Here is a 17,044-nt window from a genome sequence, read left to right on the forward strand (position 1 = left end):
CATTAAGAGAATTTCACACCAAGAAGAAGCGATATATCTACGCCAAGCAATGTGCAATGCAAACGAAGTGAATATGTTGCTTCTGAGTCCTCCAAATCCCAACACCAAAATCTCATGCAATCTAGACATTGAAGGAAACCACATGAAGAAATCTTGAATTTGAAAGAATTGTGAAATACTTGTAAGATGTCTCCAATGAATATTAGCTAGAGTAAATCTTTCACTACCATAGCTAGTCTTCTTCAAGAGGGTTTTCATCCTTAGAAGGCTGAGATGGACCAAGTCCAAATCTATAGAACCATGCAAGGTTTTCTTAGAGATAAGTATCAAAAATAATAAGCTCAACATATCAAATGAGCTCTCCACCATCCCCACTTTTTATAAGATTTTTTAGCAAATTTTCGAGAAACTGCTTTTTAAAATCACTTTATTAATTTATTAAGCCTTTGAACTCCCAAAAGTAATTTAATTTTCTTTTTGAACATTTTCGGCACTTAAAGTCATGTTTAAATGTCTCAACACTTGAAACTTCTTGTTGTTCTCTTTCCAACGAGCTATAACACTAAGGTGATCGATAAATGATTTTAATTAAAATGGCAATCATAGTGAAATTAATTAAATATAGCTCAATAATACTTCCGATTAGCAACAATAGTCGAAATGCATCAAAATTGAAATTTGACCATGTAGGAGTGATCTTGATGATGAAAGATGATCAACAAACTTGACTAGGTGACTTACTAAAAGTAGGCACTCCCTCCAAGAATCTTGGAGCCCAAATTGGAATCCGAAATAACATCTGAAAGTCATATGGCTCATTTAAACTATCTGAGCTCATTGATAACATCAAATTACTCCTCTGAACAAGCTGACACAAACCCAGAAAGTCATCAACAACTGCACTCCTAGACAACTTGAAAATGGAGACATTGCAGAACAAACTGCTGCATATACATAAGTTAGTCCATAAAATTGTAGTTGATGTTATACCATTCATGTGGACTCCATAAATTGAAGTGCACCTCTAAAGAGGGCTTAAGAATGATATAGCATGATTACATAGAATTGTCATATCAGATTGTTTGGGTTGGAAAATGCCTTCCATCCACCATACTTAATACCACAAACCATTGTAGAAGCACATTTAATTGTAGAATAACAACACTATTGTACGACTCAATATGCAAAGAAAAATCCTTCTAAAATAACTTTGATTGTTGCGGCAGAAAATAGTATAGCAAGAAATAAGAAAGTATGGTCCTTCAAAGCTCCAAAAATCACTCCTAAATTCAAGCTAGAATTGGGACAACAAACAACAGATAAACTTGTATACCAAAAGCTCCCAAAACAATTCAAAAATTACCATTATCAACATCAAATTGGAAAAGACTTAGCATTCAACACAATGGTGATTTTTGGATAAAACTCACTCATTCAACTAGGAGAGTTTTCATCCTCGAAACTGGATTCACCAAAGGGTTTTGGTCCTTAGGCAAATAGGAAGAACTCAAGTTTTTTCATAGCAAATAAAATGAATAAGTAGTAACCCTTCTTCTCAAGACCCAACCTCATTTTATAACCTTTTTAGAGCTATTTTAGGGAAAAAAACATTTTTGGCTTTTTTCATTTTTTGTTTTTCTAAAAAACTGTTTATTAGCTTTTTCATTTTTCCTTGATAAAATAATATAAAATGTCCTTATGACCACCTGTCAACACCTTGAGACTAGCGACACTTTATTTGCCTAGTAAAAACACCTATTTAAATAATTAAATATAAGTTGTCATATAATTTTACATTTTTGGCTGCCTTAATATTCATCAATTTAATAATTTATTTATTTCCCCCACAACCACCAAAGTTACGAAAAATATTAAAATAGCACAAAATGTGAATTTTTACCACACCACCAATACCTTAAATGTATAGGGTATTAGTATATATGAAAGTTGCCACTCTCCCAAGATGATGGACCTCTCTAATAAGTGTATAGTGCTCCCAGAATGTTGGAACCACACATGGAAAGTACCATTGTACTCATGTTGACTATTGAAACTCTTGGCTGCTGTCTGAATATGTAATGTCCCGTTAATAAACTACCTTAGAATGTTGGGACAATTACCTTGAATTCTCCTCTTTACTTTAATCTGTACTTATGCTTAGATCCAACAAGGGAAGATATGCCAAATATCTACTATTGTTTCAGATTCAATTCAACAAAGTGTATATGCGATATGATATAGGTACTAATATGATTAATAACAATGTCTGTTACAGGGATATGAAATATGTTATGAATGTAATATTCCTATCATTAATAGTGATAGTCAATGATACTATGTCTGACATAAACAATATAAGTATACAATTAATATGTATTACTGGCAGTAATCTGTTTGCTATATCAGATGTGATAGTGTAATTATGCAATAAGGTAATATCGCTAAGAACAATATGTTGCTGTCTCAGATTCTGATTTGTATACTTGCAACCTAGTAATCGATGCTGTTTCTGACATGCACCCTTAATGCCTGCGATAACTGTTATTGTCTCTAATCTGAAGTTTATCCTTGCAACCTATAAATTCCAAGTGGCAAATACTTGATTCAGAAATGGATATATTTAAATAAATTTCCAATCCTTCGTGCCGATGGAAGTGATAACGAATGCCTTCTTATATCTTGTAATTGAAATGATAAGTCACTTGGCAAAAGACACGACTCATGCCTATCCATCATTGCCTCCCTTTTTTTTATACTAATTGCATCTCTTCATGTCCCTTCATATATAATCGGTGTCTGATTATTGTAATCGCTGATTATAGTGCCTTCTCATAACTTAACACTTAGCAGAATTGAGAGATAAAGTGAAGTTCATGTACTTCAATCAGTTGGATTATTTGAAGAAGAGTCAGACGAATGGTTTGGTTTCCTTGCTGATTCATGTCCACAATTCGCAGAAGCTTATGCCAGATTGAGAGAACACTTTAGATGCTTGTTCCGATGCGTTCGATGTGATTGATGTGCAACGGGATGCTTTGCCTAGCATTTCCATGGAGGAGTTAGATTCTGTATTGGTTAGATTCTTGAATTATGCTATGAGAGAGAGAGATGCAGGCCAAAATCTTCTAGAAGATTCCCTACTTGATGATTAGGCATTATTTCATTGGGCCATATGTTGGTGGCTCTATTTTTTATGTAAACCCTAATTAGGGCAACTTTAGTGCATTGTTGGCATGATCTTGGCCCTTGATTTCAAATCATTGTTCGACTTGATGGTGATTTTTGTTTTAGTGTTGTGTGCATTTGAGGTTCTCAGTTCCTCCAAGTTAGATTATCAATTTAGATTAGAATTTGCTTTCAAATATTGTTAGATCGAATGAAAGAATTTGTTGAATGCATTTGTGTGGAATCCATTTAGTCCATACCACTAGCCTCTTGCTGATTGTAAGTGTGCCTTGTATGATTAACTGAAATTTTATGCGCACTTGATTTCAATTGTTATACGTCCATTGTTATGCATTAACTTGAATGGTATCAATGTTTGATAGTAATGATTTGAACATCTATGAGATATACCTTAGATGATTGCACTAAGCTTGTGTCAAGTTGTTCGATTTGATGATGAAACCCTGCCTGATAGGATTCCATTGAATAATTCACCCTTTTCTCGCATTCTAGGCTTTAGAATAGAATTTCTAAACTCTATTCCCTTTTCCCCCTTTTTTAGAAATCTCTGTTAGATTAGATTGAGAGCTAAATTGCAAAATCCTAAGTCATTAGCATTCCTCTTCCAAATCCGATTCATGAGAAGTCTCCATAGTGAACAATTACGTAAGTCCTTGAGTGAAAACAACATTATCACATAAAACCATTGAGTTACCCACATGTCAAGAACTAATCATAGAAACCTTGGAATCATTTTAGTTGATCAATCCTTTAGCCTTTGAGGTGATTTTGTTCAAGAGAGGGTAAAATACTTTGGTATATTATTTTGTGTTCGTATGTGCATAAAACACACATCAACAGGTCTGTAATGTCCCCTTCTCAGTGATGTGCATTCAGTGGTCCATTGGCTTATTCCGGAGACCCGTAGGCTATTTGGAAAGGAAAATTAGGGTTTCCAACTTTTGTGGAGTTCTGCACAAGCTTTTTAGGGTTTGTCATGAAGGATTTCTTTAGTTCTGCTTATGGTTTCCTTCTTGGTTTTCCATGAACTCCAGGGTGGCATAACATGCATGTGATTCTTTGGTGAAGTGAGAACTTACTATTTTTAGTAAGTTAGGGTTTGGCTGTTCGAATGAAGCAGTTCTACTGGGATTTCCAAGCTCTTTCTCTGGGTGCGAAGATCATGTTTTTCCGAGTAGTATTCCTTGACTTACTATTTTAAGTGGTTGTGTTGAGCATTTCTATTTTTAGCAGTCTCGGTCAGGGTCCTGATTTAGCACAGTTCTGTGGTCTTCATCGCACAGCTTCATCCTTGATTTTGGCAATAATCAGTATTTTTGATGAAGATACTTTTTAATATATTGATACCTTAGGCATGAGGTTTTAATATTTAATTGATTTTGATGGACAACTTAGGAAAAAGGGAAATATTATTTTATCCTAAGTTTCATATTTTTCCTAAGTTAGGTGGGCGCCCAAATTTCATGTTATTGATGCTTTGTAATCTTATTATTTTATAACATATTGACAACTTAAAAAGTTCGCCCAAGAGTCCTGGAGTGGGCGCCAAGTCTAGGAAATGACATGAAATGAAATTGGAGCAAATGAAAGATAATTTGAATGATCCCATATTGGAGGGAAATGCAGTTCGATTTGAGGAGAAAGCTATAAGTATGTGCCTTGGGCTTTCATTTGGCTTATCTTATGAAATTGCATCGTTATGCTACCGGTTTGGCGATTGAACTTGAAGCTATGGAGTGTGGCTCCCTAGTGTTGCTAGTTTCGTACTTGAGACATAGTACCTAGCTGAGTGGTGTATTCTTGGTGAAGTTTTCAGTGTGTGGTGTGTTTTCTGGAGTTGCTGGTTTGGTGTGGCTGAAGTGAAGATTTGCTTGTATCTTCCTACTTGTGCGACCCATCATTCTGGGTATCGGCTCTTTGGAAGCGTACTGGAAAGGCGAATATTCTTCTAACTTGGTGTGGTGTTTGGTGTAGATTCTGATTTTTTGAAGCATATCGAACTTTCTGCTGTACTGCCCCCTTTCCTTGGTGCCTTGGGATGCGTGCATCTTCTTTCCAATCTCTGGAGTTACAGGTTTGAGGTTCTATTTTGGTCGCCCATGTTATAACTATCATTTGCTTTTGATTTGATGCAATTCCGATGGGTTTTGGGAGAGTTATGAATAATTTAGTGAAACTAGGAATGGCTGGTCTGCATGTTATTGATGCTCAGAATTAGGGACAGCAGTAGCAGTTTCTTTGAGTGTGTTGGATTTGGTGTTTTATCAGTTTGGACAGCATTACTTTGTTTGCCCTCTCGGGTGAATAACTTAAGGCATAAAGAACATAATGCAGAACAATGCCGTAAATATCAGACAAAGTATATCAGATGTTGCATTCCTAATAAGTGTATGTTACAAGTTACATTCTGTAGTATAAAAGGGTACCGAGGAGGTGCGAGCGCCAACCGTCGCACCGCAACTACCACCCCTCGGTTGCCAACTAACCAAAACAATTACACATAATTAACTAATCTTATTCCCGTGTACAATAATGCCGCCAACATCATCCCCCCCAAAAAGAAAAGTCGTCTCCAGGCGACTTACAAAAATGGAGATGATGCAACCTATACAATATACATATCTGAAAGACTAGGGAGGGGGCTGAGGAAGCGTCCTTGAAGCAGAAGGGTGAGATGTCGGTGTCTGGGCTGCCAAGCGGGCGTGGAGCTCATACACCTGCTGAGTGCGTGCAGTCACATCCCGCTCCGCCACTAATACTTTCTCCAAAGCTGTCTTCACCATGTGTGCGGCTTCCAACAACTCCTCTTTTGTATCCATTACCTCCGTCGCGCAGACCAACCGAGTCTGCTCGGCTGCCAGACGAGTCTCTACCTCGGCCTTCACTGCCCGGGTCTCAGCTGTCTCTGTGCGGGCCATCTCTAGCTGTGCCAACAACTGAGCCCTCTCGGCTGTCCGTGAGGCCTGCTGACTGGCCACCTCCTTCTCCAATGCTACTCGAGCAGCCTCCCTGACTGCAGACTCCTGTTGTGTACGCCTCAATGTATAATGGGCATCCTGGTAGACCTGCTCGATCGCGCGGACAACTGCCGTCACTCGACTCTCCACAACGGGCTGACGCAGCCTCCAAGCCTGGAGCATCTCCTCTGTCTCCGTAGTCGGCCACCCCTGAGACTCAAAGTAGGTAGCAAAGGTTGTCGGGCAGCCCACCCGCATAAACTGCAAGACTTGCTCTAGCTCCACCACCACCTGCTGCAATGCTTGCGTCTGGGCAGCGGCCACCACCCGCCTACCCCTCGTCACCATATCAGCCCTGTCAGCTAGATAGGTCTCAATATCCTCCCCCGTCTGCGTCGAAGGCTGTGAAGTCCCTGGTGGAACGGGCACAACTGTATCCTGCTGTGAAGGTACCTCCTCTGCCACCGAAGGTGTACCATCTCCTGGTGCCTGCCCAGTAGAGGCGACCTCCCCCGCCTTGTTCCCAACTCTGAGTCCATGTGCCTCCCCTGATGAGTCATCCAAGTCGACTACCTCTGCTCTAGTTTCTCGACACGGTGAGAATACAACAGCTCCCTCCGGTTGTGCCAGTGTCATCTAAAACTGCTGTGTGAGCCAGCTCTGCATAGCCTCGAGGTCGGCACGCATCTCCGTGACCGGGGGATGGTTCGCTGTCGTCGGCTCCTCCAACAAGGAAGCAGAAACAGTCACCACTGCGTCACTACCTACGACGTCCAATCGTACGTGAGGCTCGGTATCCACCACCTCCATTAGGCCCTGCTCCTCAGCGACCACTACCCGATGTGGTGACTCCTCCGTCCCTGACTCTGCCATGTCCTCGGTAAGTGTCGCTGTGGTTGGGCCCGGTGATGCTCCCTGGTGCTCATGCTGGAGGGGACCAAGTGTAACAGGCGTATGGCTCTGCCCGAAGGCCGGAATACAGGTGCCGCCCACTCCAGATGATGGCACAGGTGTGCCCATCGGTAACAGGGGTGGGGCAAACAGGACTCATACAGGCTCCTCCGTCGCTTGGCTGCTATCGTCCTCCTCATCGTCCACCTCTGAATCCTCCGCGCTGCTCGAATCCCTCCCGCTGTCAGGCTCCCCTGAGGTCGAGGCCCTATCTACCGCCTGTTTCCGCTTCGCGGAAGAGTGCCCAATGTCCAAGTGCCTCCAATACATTATTGGAGGCTCTCCTGCTGTCAACGGTCCCTGCGGCCGTACCTCCAACTCGTCCTCCGACACTGCTTCCCGCGTGGCCTCCAGGAATAACCCTATAGCGTAGTGAGGCATATAGAATGTGCGATGCTGGAGCGTCAAAAACTCATACATATGCTCTGCCAGTAATGCGGCCCAATCATACACGATGCCATTCATCAGCCCGTTCGACAGCATAATCTGAGGGAGGGCAATGTCCGACGCCCTACCCAACCCTGTCAATCTGCTCTTGATGACATCCATAATGCATCTCTAGTGGCCCTCCGCAACAAAAGTCTTACGGATTCCGCGACCCTTCGTAGCACTAGCCACGCTGTCCAACTCTGCTGTCATCAAGTTCCGGGAGATTAATTTAATCCACCACTCCTCCTCCCACGTCATCTTTTTGGCCTTCAAGTCTATTTTCTTGCCCTGGCTGCCTGCAATGCCGAATACCCTCGTGAAATCCCCTGCTTTGAAGGATATAGTAACATCCCTCCGGAGGTATTCAAACGTGCTGGTGCATGTGTGGCTGTCGAAGGTGTCCACCATGAAGCGTAGGGCGCCCTCGTACTCCCGGATAGGGAACACGGGCATCCGAACAGCCCACTCTACTTGTGCCTTACGGAGGTTTTGCTTCACCAGGTCATTGTCGGGGGTGTCCTGCCACCATTTCCGGCATTCCGATCCATTCAGGCCTTCAAAAGTAATATTCTGTGGCGTCACTATGTTTTTCGCACTTATGGCAGCCTGTGGTGCCTTATGTTTTTGCTTTTGTTGGGCGCTGGCATCCATGGTGCCGCCTGCAACATGTACTCCTGACACTAAAATCCTGATATTGCTATCCCTATCCCTCTGGTTGCTACTGGAAGAAGTGTGTAGTTGTTTTTTCCAATTTCTTTTCCCTGCTGAATCCATTAATCGCTGTATAACTGTTTGCCTGTTAAAAAAAAATCGTACACCTTCGTAACTTCTTCTTTTTCTCCCCTGTGCGTGGCCTGCGTGGTGTCCTTTTACAGCGTGTTTCTCTTCCCTTGTTGTGCGGCGTGCTTTTTTTTTTTTCCTTGCTGTGCGTTGCGTGCTTCTTTTTCCCTGCTGTGCGTTGCGCGGGGGTTTATGTTCCCTTGTTTGCCTCGCGCGGGTGTTTTAAGTGCGGTGCGTGTCGCGTGGTGGTCGGGCTGTGCAGCGTGTGCGGACTGTGCTTCCTCTTCCCTTGCGTGTCGTGTGGTGGTCGGGCCGTGCAGCGTGTGCGGCGTCTTCTCCTTTCTCTTTTTTTTTTCCTGCGTTTTAATGTTGCGCGAAGTAATGCGAAGACGGTGTGCGGTGTTTTAATGTGCGCGGGCGGTGTTTTAATATTGCGCGGGCTGCGTGCGGTGACCACCTTCGGTGGCTTTCATCGCCGGTGGCTCCACCGTCGGTGTGACCACCGCACAGTGGTTCCACCGTCGGTGTGACCACCGCACGGTGCTGCCACCTTCGGTGGTCCCACCGCACGGTGATGCCACCTTCGGTGGTCCCACCGTACGGTGGCCACTTTCCTTCTTTTTTTTTAATTTTATTTTTTATTTTTAATTTTTTTAATCTTTTTTTTTTTTAATTTTTTTTCCAATTTTTAGTGGATTGACTGACTGGAGGGTCCCGGTTCCCTCCGTTCGTGATAGACCTTTAATTTCGACCCGTTGACTGCGTTGGGTATCTCCTTCCCGTCCAGCGTCCACAACTTAATCGCCCCGTTCGTATTGACCTCACGTATCCGGAAGGGCCCTAACCATCGGACTTTGAATTTCCCAGGTTTAATTTCAAAACTAGCTGTCCGGGAGTAAACTTCATTCGCCGGAGATGCTTGTCGTGCCAAACCTTCCGTCTTTGCTGGGCTGTCTCTGTCGCCCACTGAGCCATCATCCTTCGTTCGTCCAATTTGTTCAAAGCGTACAGTCTCTCCCTCAGGCTTTCCATGTCGCCAAGTCGATTATCGATGGCAATCCGTAGACTCGGCACCATGAATTCAACTGGCACCACGGCTTCTTGTCCATACATTAGCTGGAAGGGAGGCTGTCCAGTAGTTACCTTGTAAGTTGTTCGGTATGCCCAGAGTACTGACGGTAGGCGTTCCTCCCAGTCATCCTTCTCCACTCCGCAAGACTTATATATCACCAACATTATTATTTTATTGGTTGCCTCGGCCTGCTCGTTCGCCCGTGGATAGTAGGCGCTTGATAAGGAGTGGAAGATTTTAAACTCCATTGTTAGCAATCGGATTATGTGATTTACAAAATGGCCTCCTCTATCACTCGTTAGTTGGACTGGAATCCCATACCGCGTAATGATGTGTTCATAGATGAATTTTGCTGTATTGACCGCTGAATTGTCGGGTAAGGCCCGTGCCTCGACCCACTTGGTCAAGTATTTTGTTGCCACTACAATGTATCTGCATCGTCAAGCTCTACTTGGTTTTAATGGTCCGATGAAATCCAATCCCCATCTCTCAAACAGTTCCTGGGCATTCGATGGGTTGAGGGGCATAAAATCTCTTTTTAATGGTCGTCCGGCCCGTTGGCATGTATCACAGCTTGTTACCCACTCCCTGGCGTCATTATGTAGTGTCGGCCACCACAGTCCTGCCAACAGAACTTTCCTCGCCGTGGTGTTGGGCCCCATGTGTCCACCTGCGGGCCCTTCATGTGCTTCTTTTAAGATGCCCAGAATTTCCTCTTCTAGGACGCATCGCCTTAGGATTTGATCGGGCCCCATTTTATACAATAGGCCATTAATGAGTTGGAATGTCCTGCTCCTCAGTACCAGTTTCCTTCTTTCTCCTGGTGGCATCTCCCTCGGGAACTGTGATGTCGACAAATATTCCCCCACGCTTACGTACCAGGCGGGGAGAATCGCGATGCGAAATAAGTGAGCGTCTGGAAAATCTTCGTTCACTCCTTCGGCTGGTTCTCCTGACTGGATTCTCGACAGCTGGTCAGCTATCACATGGCTCTTCCCAAGTCTTACTATAATGTTGAATGTAAATTCCTGCAGCAATAGCAGCCATCGGCTGATTCGTCCTTGGATAATTGGCTTGTTTACCAGATACATTAAAGCCTGGTGGTCCACATAAAATGTGAACGGGGTGGCGAGCAAGTAATGTCGAAATTTTTGGACGGAGTACACCATCCGGAGGGCTTCCCTTTCTGTGGTGCTATAATTTTTCTCTGCCTTCGACAGGAGTCTGATTGCAAAGTAGACCGAGTGATCTAGCCCGTGGTCGCCAACCTACGCCAGTGTGGCCCCTATGGCAAAGTTGGATGTGTCAACGTGTACGTGGAACTCTTTGTCCCAGTCAGGATATGTTAGGATTGGCGCACCCACCAACCGTGACTTCAGTTCTTGGAAGGCCTCCTCCTGAGCCGTCCCCCATATATACCGTTCACCTTTCCTTGTCAGCTTGTCCAACGGGCAGGATACTCGAGCAAAATTTTTGATAAATCGCCTGTAATACCCTATGTGTCCTAGGAAGGATTTGACTCCCGTGACATCTGTGGATGCCTCCATTTCTACTATCACCCGAATCTTGTCTGGGTCAGTCTTGAGTCTAGCCTTACACACTATGTGTCCTAATAGCTTCCCTTGAGGCACCATGAATTTGCATTTTTTGGGGTTGAGTGCTAGGCGAGCTCGCCTGCATCTCTCCATGCATTCGCCCAGTGCGGCCAAATGTGTATCTTGGTTACTGTAGATGGACCAGTCATCTAGGAACGCCCTGAAGTTCCCTACTGACATCTTTTCAAATATGTGAAGGATTATCCGTTGAAAGGTTGTTGGTGCGTTGCATAATCCGAACGGCATTCAATTATACGCGTACACGCCATCCTCCACTACGAAGGTGGTTTTTAATTTGTCTTCTTCGGCGATGGATATCTGGTTATACCCAGAAAATCCATCCGTGAATGAATAAATTTCATGACCGGCCACTTCTTCCAAGATGCTATCCGTGAATGGTATTGGAAACGGGTCTTTTATGGTGACCGCGTTAAGGCATCTGAAATCCACGCAGATTCGTATCTGGTTTGCCTCCTTTTTAAGGGATATCACTATGGGTGATACCCACTCGTTGGTCTGCACTTTAAAAATAATCCCGGCTTCGAGCATACGTTCAATTTCATCATTCACTCTTGCCGCATAGTTTTTATTCATTCTGTATGGCCTCTTCCGTACAAGTACGGCCCCAGGTACGAGTGAAATTTTGTGTACGTACGAGTGAAATTTTGTGTACGCACAGTTTTGGTGGCACCCCTTTGAGGTCCTTATACGTCCAAGCGAATACATCCTTGTATTCCATGAATATTTTAAACGCAGCGGCTTTCAAGACTGGGTTCTAATCGTCGCCAACCAGGATGTTTCTTGGCTCTGCTTCCGTGCCAAGGTTTGTAGGTTTTACCGATTCTTCGTATCGGATTGGTTTTGTCATGTCAAACCTGTGTGCTGGTACTTCGTTGACTGGGGCATCCCCTTTGGTGTATTCCCCGTACGCCGGTGGAAATTCGTTCTCGTCCTGATCCTCGTCTACCTGCAACATGTTACACCCATATAGCAACTCGTAGTCCTCCATTTGCCAGTGGAAAAGCCCATTAAGGGAATCAGTCTCATCCTCAGAACATCCTTGGATTCCGAGAACGCCTTCCTCGTTTGGTTCCCTTCTGTACTTTCCTCCGTCAACTCGGCCTTCGCCGTTTGATTCCGACTCTGACGCGAGTTCTTCACTCACAAGTTGTGTCTTCAGGTCGATAATAAATTTTCTCCCAGCTTTTTCCATTGACAACGTGTTACGCTTCCAGTTGTGATTCACTCTGGCTGCCACCAACCACCCTCTGCCCAGAATGGCGTCGTATCCTTTCTTGGCTAGCGGAATCACCACGAAGTCGAGGACAAATGGTTGTGTCCCAATGGTCACTTGTTGCACCATGAGCATTCCAAGGGGTTTGATACCATGTTGATCTGCTCCCAGTAAGTTAAAGGTTGACGGCCATAGTGTTGGTTTGCCAAGCTGCTTCCAGGCTTCTTCCGGAAGCACATTCACTCCAGACCCGCCGTCGACGATAGTGTCAATCAGAATGGTTCCCAGTATTCCCATTTCTACCACCGCTGGGTGTCGGCCACCATATAGTGTCAGGACCAATGGGTCTATAGGTATTCTGCCGGTGCCATCTGTATTCCGGGTTGCCTGACTGTGCGGGGTTACTTGGACTGTACGTAGGAGTGCCGTACGTAATTGTGGCATCGTTTCTAGGAGGTCCTTCATTTTCACCGGCACTTCAATCTCCAGCATTTGCTTCAGGATATTCTCCTCCGCCTCAGATTGGGAGGTACTTACTGCTTCCTGGGTGCTCCTTTGTGCCAACATTTCCTTTGCCACTTCCACCTTGGCCTCCAACACCCGTTGCTTCTTTGTGCAAGGTTCCGGGTATGTGGCCTTCTTTGCCTGCGACTGTGTGATTGCCAATACTCGTTCCTCCGTCCTGTCGATGCTGAGCAGGTTTACTCCAGACTTTGGGCACATTCCATCATCGTGGTCTCCAGACCCACACCATTTGCATAATTTTTGTGGAGTTTCTTCTGAGGTGCATTCTCTAGCAAAGTGGCCCCATTGATTGCAGGCTCGGCACTGGATCATTGGCCGTCCCTTTGCATCATATTGGATTCGGCTCCTATTATTATTATTGGTTCTCCCCCCTCGCCGGTTGTTCCGATATCCGCCAGATGATGCATTATTGTTGGCGGTTTGCGAAGTTCCGGCGGCCGGCTGCTCTTGCGTGAAGAGAACTTGTTGGTTCCTAGTTTTCATATTGTAGGGACATTCCTTTGTCAAATGTCCCGCAATCTAGCAAATGTCGCAGAAAGCCTTCTTGGGACAGGACCCCTTGGTGTGTCCGTCACTCCTATAGTCGGTACACCACACTTCATTTTCTTCCGTCTTACTTGCACTCCCTTTCATGGCTTTGAATTCTTTCAGCATTCGTTCCATGTCCTTTTGGAGCGCGTGTACCTTTTTACTCGATTCGCCACCGCTACTGCTTTCCTCGTCAGAATCTTCATCATCGTCAGATGAATATTTATTACTTTTTTTCTTCCTTGATGTTTTGTATTCGCTCTCTACGTCCATCGCCCTATTATAGGCGTCGTCATATGACGTCGGGGGTACAATCTTCATCTTTTTCCGTAGGGAGGATTTCAATCCTTCCACGAACCATCATTTTTTTAAGCCCTCAGCCGGTTGGCTTTCCATTTTACCCAACAATTCCTTCAGTCTCCTATTGTATGCCCGTACTGTCTCCTTGGTACCTTGTTTGGTAGTGTATATCTCTGTTACAATTTCATTGTCATCACGGAGCAACCAAAACTCCTCCATGAATTCCTTCTGTAGGTTGGCCCACGTGGCCACTTTTTGCTTATCTAGATCGGAGTACCAATCTATGGCAACTCCACGTAACGTGGCTGGGAACTGTTGTACCCAGTCATTCTGGTCTGTCACTCCATTGGCAGACCAAATGGTTTCACATGTACGGCAGTGCCGTAGGGGGTCTTCCTTGCCGTCCCCTATGAACTTTGGTAATTTTTGTTTACTCGCCATCCCGGGTCGTCTTCCTGGGGGCGGTTGTGCTTGTGTCTGTGGCCCTGCGCTGCTTCCTCCGGTGGCGTTGGTGGTGTGTCCTGCGTGGACGACTGGAGGTACGGTGTTTTGCCTGTCCTGTGTGGCACCTACACCCGTACGGTTGCCCTCCCCTTCACTCTCACACGCGCCCACTCTTGCTTCCCGTTGGTGATCTTCACTCCGTGGCGTAAGGGATAAGTTTCTAAACTGATCCCGAGTCTCCTCGACTATATTTCGCCGTAACCTTGTTTCTTCCAGAAACTCTTCATGGCTTTGCGTCCTACGATGATCTGGCGACACATAGAAATTCCCGTCGGCCTCTGCACCGTCCGTGACACCTCCTTGGTTCCCCTCGGGCCCCCCTTCGGCAGGTCGTCCTTCGGTAAGTTGCCTCAGCCTCCGTCTACGTTCTACTTGCTACTCCAGAATCAAGGTCCTCTGCGCGGCCTCCCACTCGCTACTCCAGAATCAAGGTCCTCTGTGCGGCCTCCCACTCGTTCATTTCTGGTTTTTTATTTCTGTCTTTATTCAATAGGTTTGGCATTAATTGCCGCACATTCCCATAACTCACAATTCATAAATCAAAATATGTCTTTTATTAATTCATCTGCTAAAATACAACTCGTGTCAATGACACTTTTATTTGAAAATAAGAAGTTCAAGGTTCAATTCCCTCCTGGCCTGGCGCCATCTCGTTCCGTTTCACGTCGGGTGTTCTCTTCGTAGCGTTGCAGGATTTGTTGTCGTCGCTCTTCCTGGGCAATCTCCTCCAGGCGGGCCTGTTGTGCCAGCGATGCCTGTGCAAGCAACCGGGGGAGGTGTTTCATCAACTGGTTTACTGCCGAGCTAACCTCCAGCGCTGTCCACACGGCACTTGGTGGGATTTCTGCCTCTCGTCGGACATAGGTCTGAATGGCTACCTAGAGCAAAATTGAAAATTCTTGCGTTGCCGTGTCTTCTCCTGTGTAAAGTTTTGTTCGCGCGTCGTCGGCCTCTGGGTTTATTTCACCAACGGGTAGGCCCATTGTGTCTGTGCACCATCCGTGTCTTCCGTTCCCGAGTACGTCTAGGCAACGGCGCCAAATGTTTGCCCTCTCGGGTGAATAACTTAAGGCATAAAGAACATAATGCAGAACAATGCCGTAAATATCAGACAAAGTATATCAGATGTTCCATTCATAATAAGTGTATGTTACAAGTTACATTCCGCAGTATAAAAGGGTACCGAGGGTACCGAGGAGGTGCGAGCGCCAATCGTCGCACCGCAACTACCACCCCTCGGTTGCCAACTAACCAAAACAATTACACATAATTAACTAATCTTATTCCCGTGTACAATAATGCCGCCAACATACTTCTCTATTCTATCTCTCTATTTCTATATTGTAAGGTTAAGTAGTAGTACTACTAACCATTTCTGAAGTGTTACTTGCCCACTGCATAAGTGGAAGAGGCTGGCTTAGCTGCCTTCTTGCTCTGTAATTCAATTTTGAAGTTTTGTCCTCCCATTGAGTTAGTGGTTGAGTGATTTTATGTTTGTAATGGTCCTCCCACTGAATAAGCGGTCGAGTTGAGCTTTTGTTGTGATTCAGTTCTCCCGCTGAAACATTGCGGTTGAGTGATTTGTGTCTTGATGTGTTGTTCTCTTGGCTGGTTAACGGCCAAGTTTCTTGTTTACCCGTTGGATAAGCGGAAGGGGCTGGCTTACCGCCCATTATTGTGTTCAGCTTTCAATTGGTTTATGTTGCTAATGATCCCCGGAACACCATATGCTCTCACCCTCCCAGATTGGGCTCTCGGTGGAAGGGTTCTTTTTAGTTATTTTGGATTATTTCTCTAACATTAACGGGTTACTATGTTTGCTTTGTAAATCTTATTGTAAAATCAAAAAAAAAATTATTGGGGATATTACAAGGTCCCCCATGTAATAACGTTTCATGGACTCTTTGGCTCTATCCATGGCCTCATAAAGATACCCCATTGGTGTTTTTTATCCATCTACCAAGTGCTTTGACACCTACAATTTAAAAAGACAAAAAGATTAAAGTTATACATTTATAACGAAAGACTTGAATTAAAAAAATTAAATATTCAATTTGAATTGAAATATGAACTTTTGAAGTTACCTTCACAATCTTTGTATCACTTTCTGCAAATAGGTTGTTGAAGACTATGTATGCAACACTTCCTCCTTCAGGGTTCTTTGAATAAGTTGAGTCTAGCCATGCTTGACTCATAAACATTTGTTTCAAAGCCATCAATGAACCAAGAATGCTTTGCTACATTAAAAAAATCGTGCCAAACCTTGTGACAATTAGTCTTACCAACTTTTTCCCTTGGGTGTGCTTTCTCATCAAGTGAAGAACTTGTTATGCGTATTGCATAACCCACCCCATCTCAGACGGGGGCCCCCATTTCTTCAGGCAGAGGAAGAAGTATATTTGTCAAAATCGCATTCTTGTTTAACAACCTGAATTCACTGTGCAAACCAAGTGAGGCAACGAAAGGATAAAATCATGTTCTTTTTTTGCCCATTTTGCTTGAAAATCCCGAGCTTCATTCGCCGACCGAGTCCCAAATCTGTAAATCGCGCATTTCAACCAAATTAGCCGAAAACAGCTAAGTTCACGTGATAGGTTCATTTTACCAGAAAACCTAAAAGGAGTTCAAAATCGCGAAAAATAGGCTTTTTGGCAGAAAGGATTAATGAACTCGTATTCGCACAAAATAAGCATTCGGGCCAAAAATTTAATAGAATCCTAAGTTGACGCCACAGAGGAGGATTTTGGGCATTTGCTCTGAAATGCAAACATTGTCTTCTTGTCAAGCTTTCAAAAGCCAATGAAAGGCCAAAAATCACAAAAAGTAAGAATCGCGTAGTTGATTATAAATTCGCAAATTTCATACAAAATAGTCGAATTTCCGACTAAGAGAAAGAGGCGTTGAAAGGAAATCACGCCATTCACTTAGAAAGCCCGAGATCGAAGGGGGCATCTAAACTCCAAGAAGCAAAATCGCCCGAAAG

Source organism: Cryptomeria japonica, chromosome 1, assembly GCF_030272615.1.
Source record: "Cryptomeria japonica chromosome 1, Sugi_1.0, whole genome shotgun sequence".
NCBI lineage: Eukaryota > Viridiplantae > Streptophyta > Pinopsida > Cupressales > Cupressaceae > Cryptomeria > Cryptomeria japonica.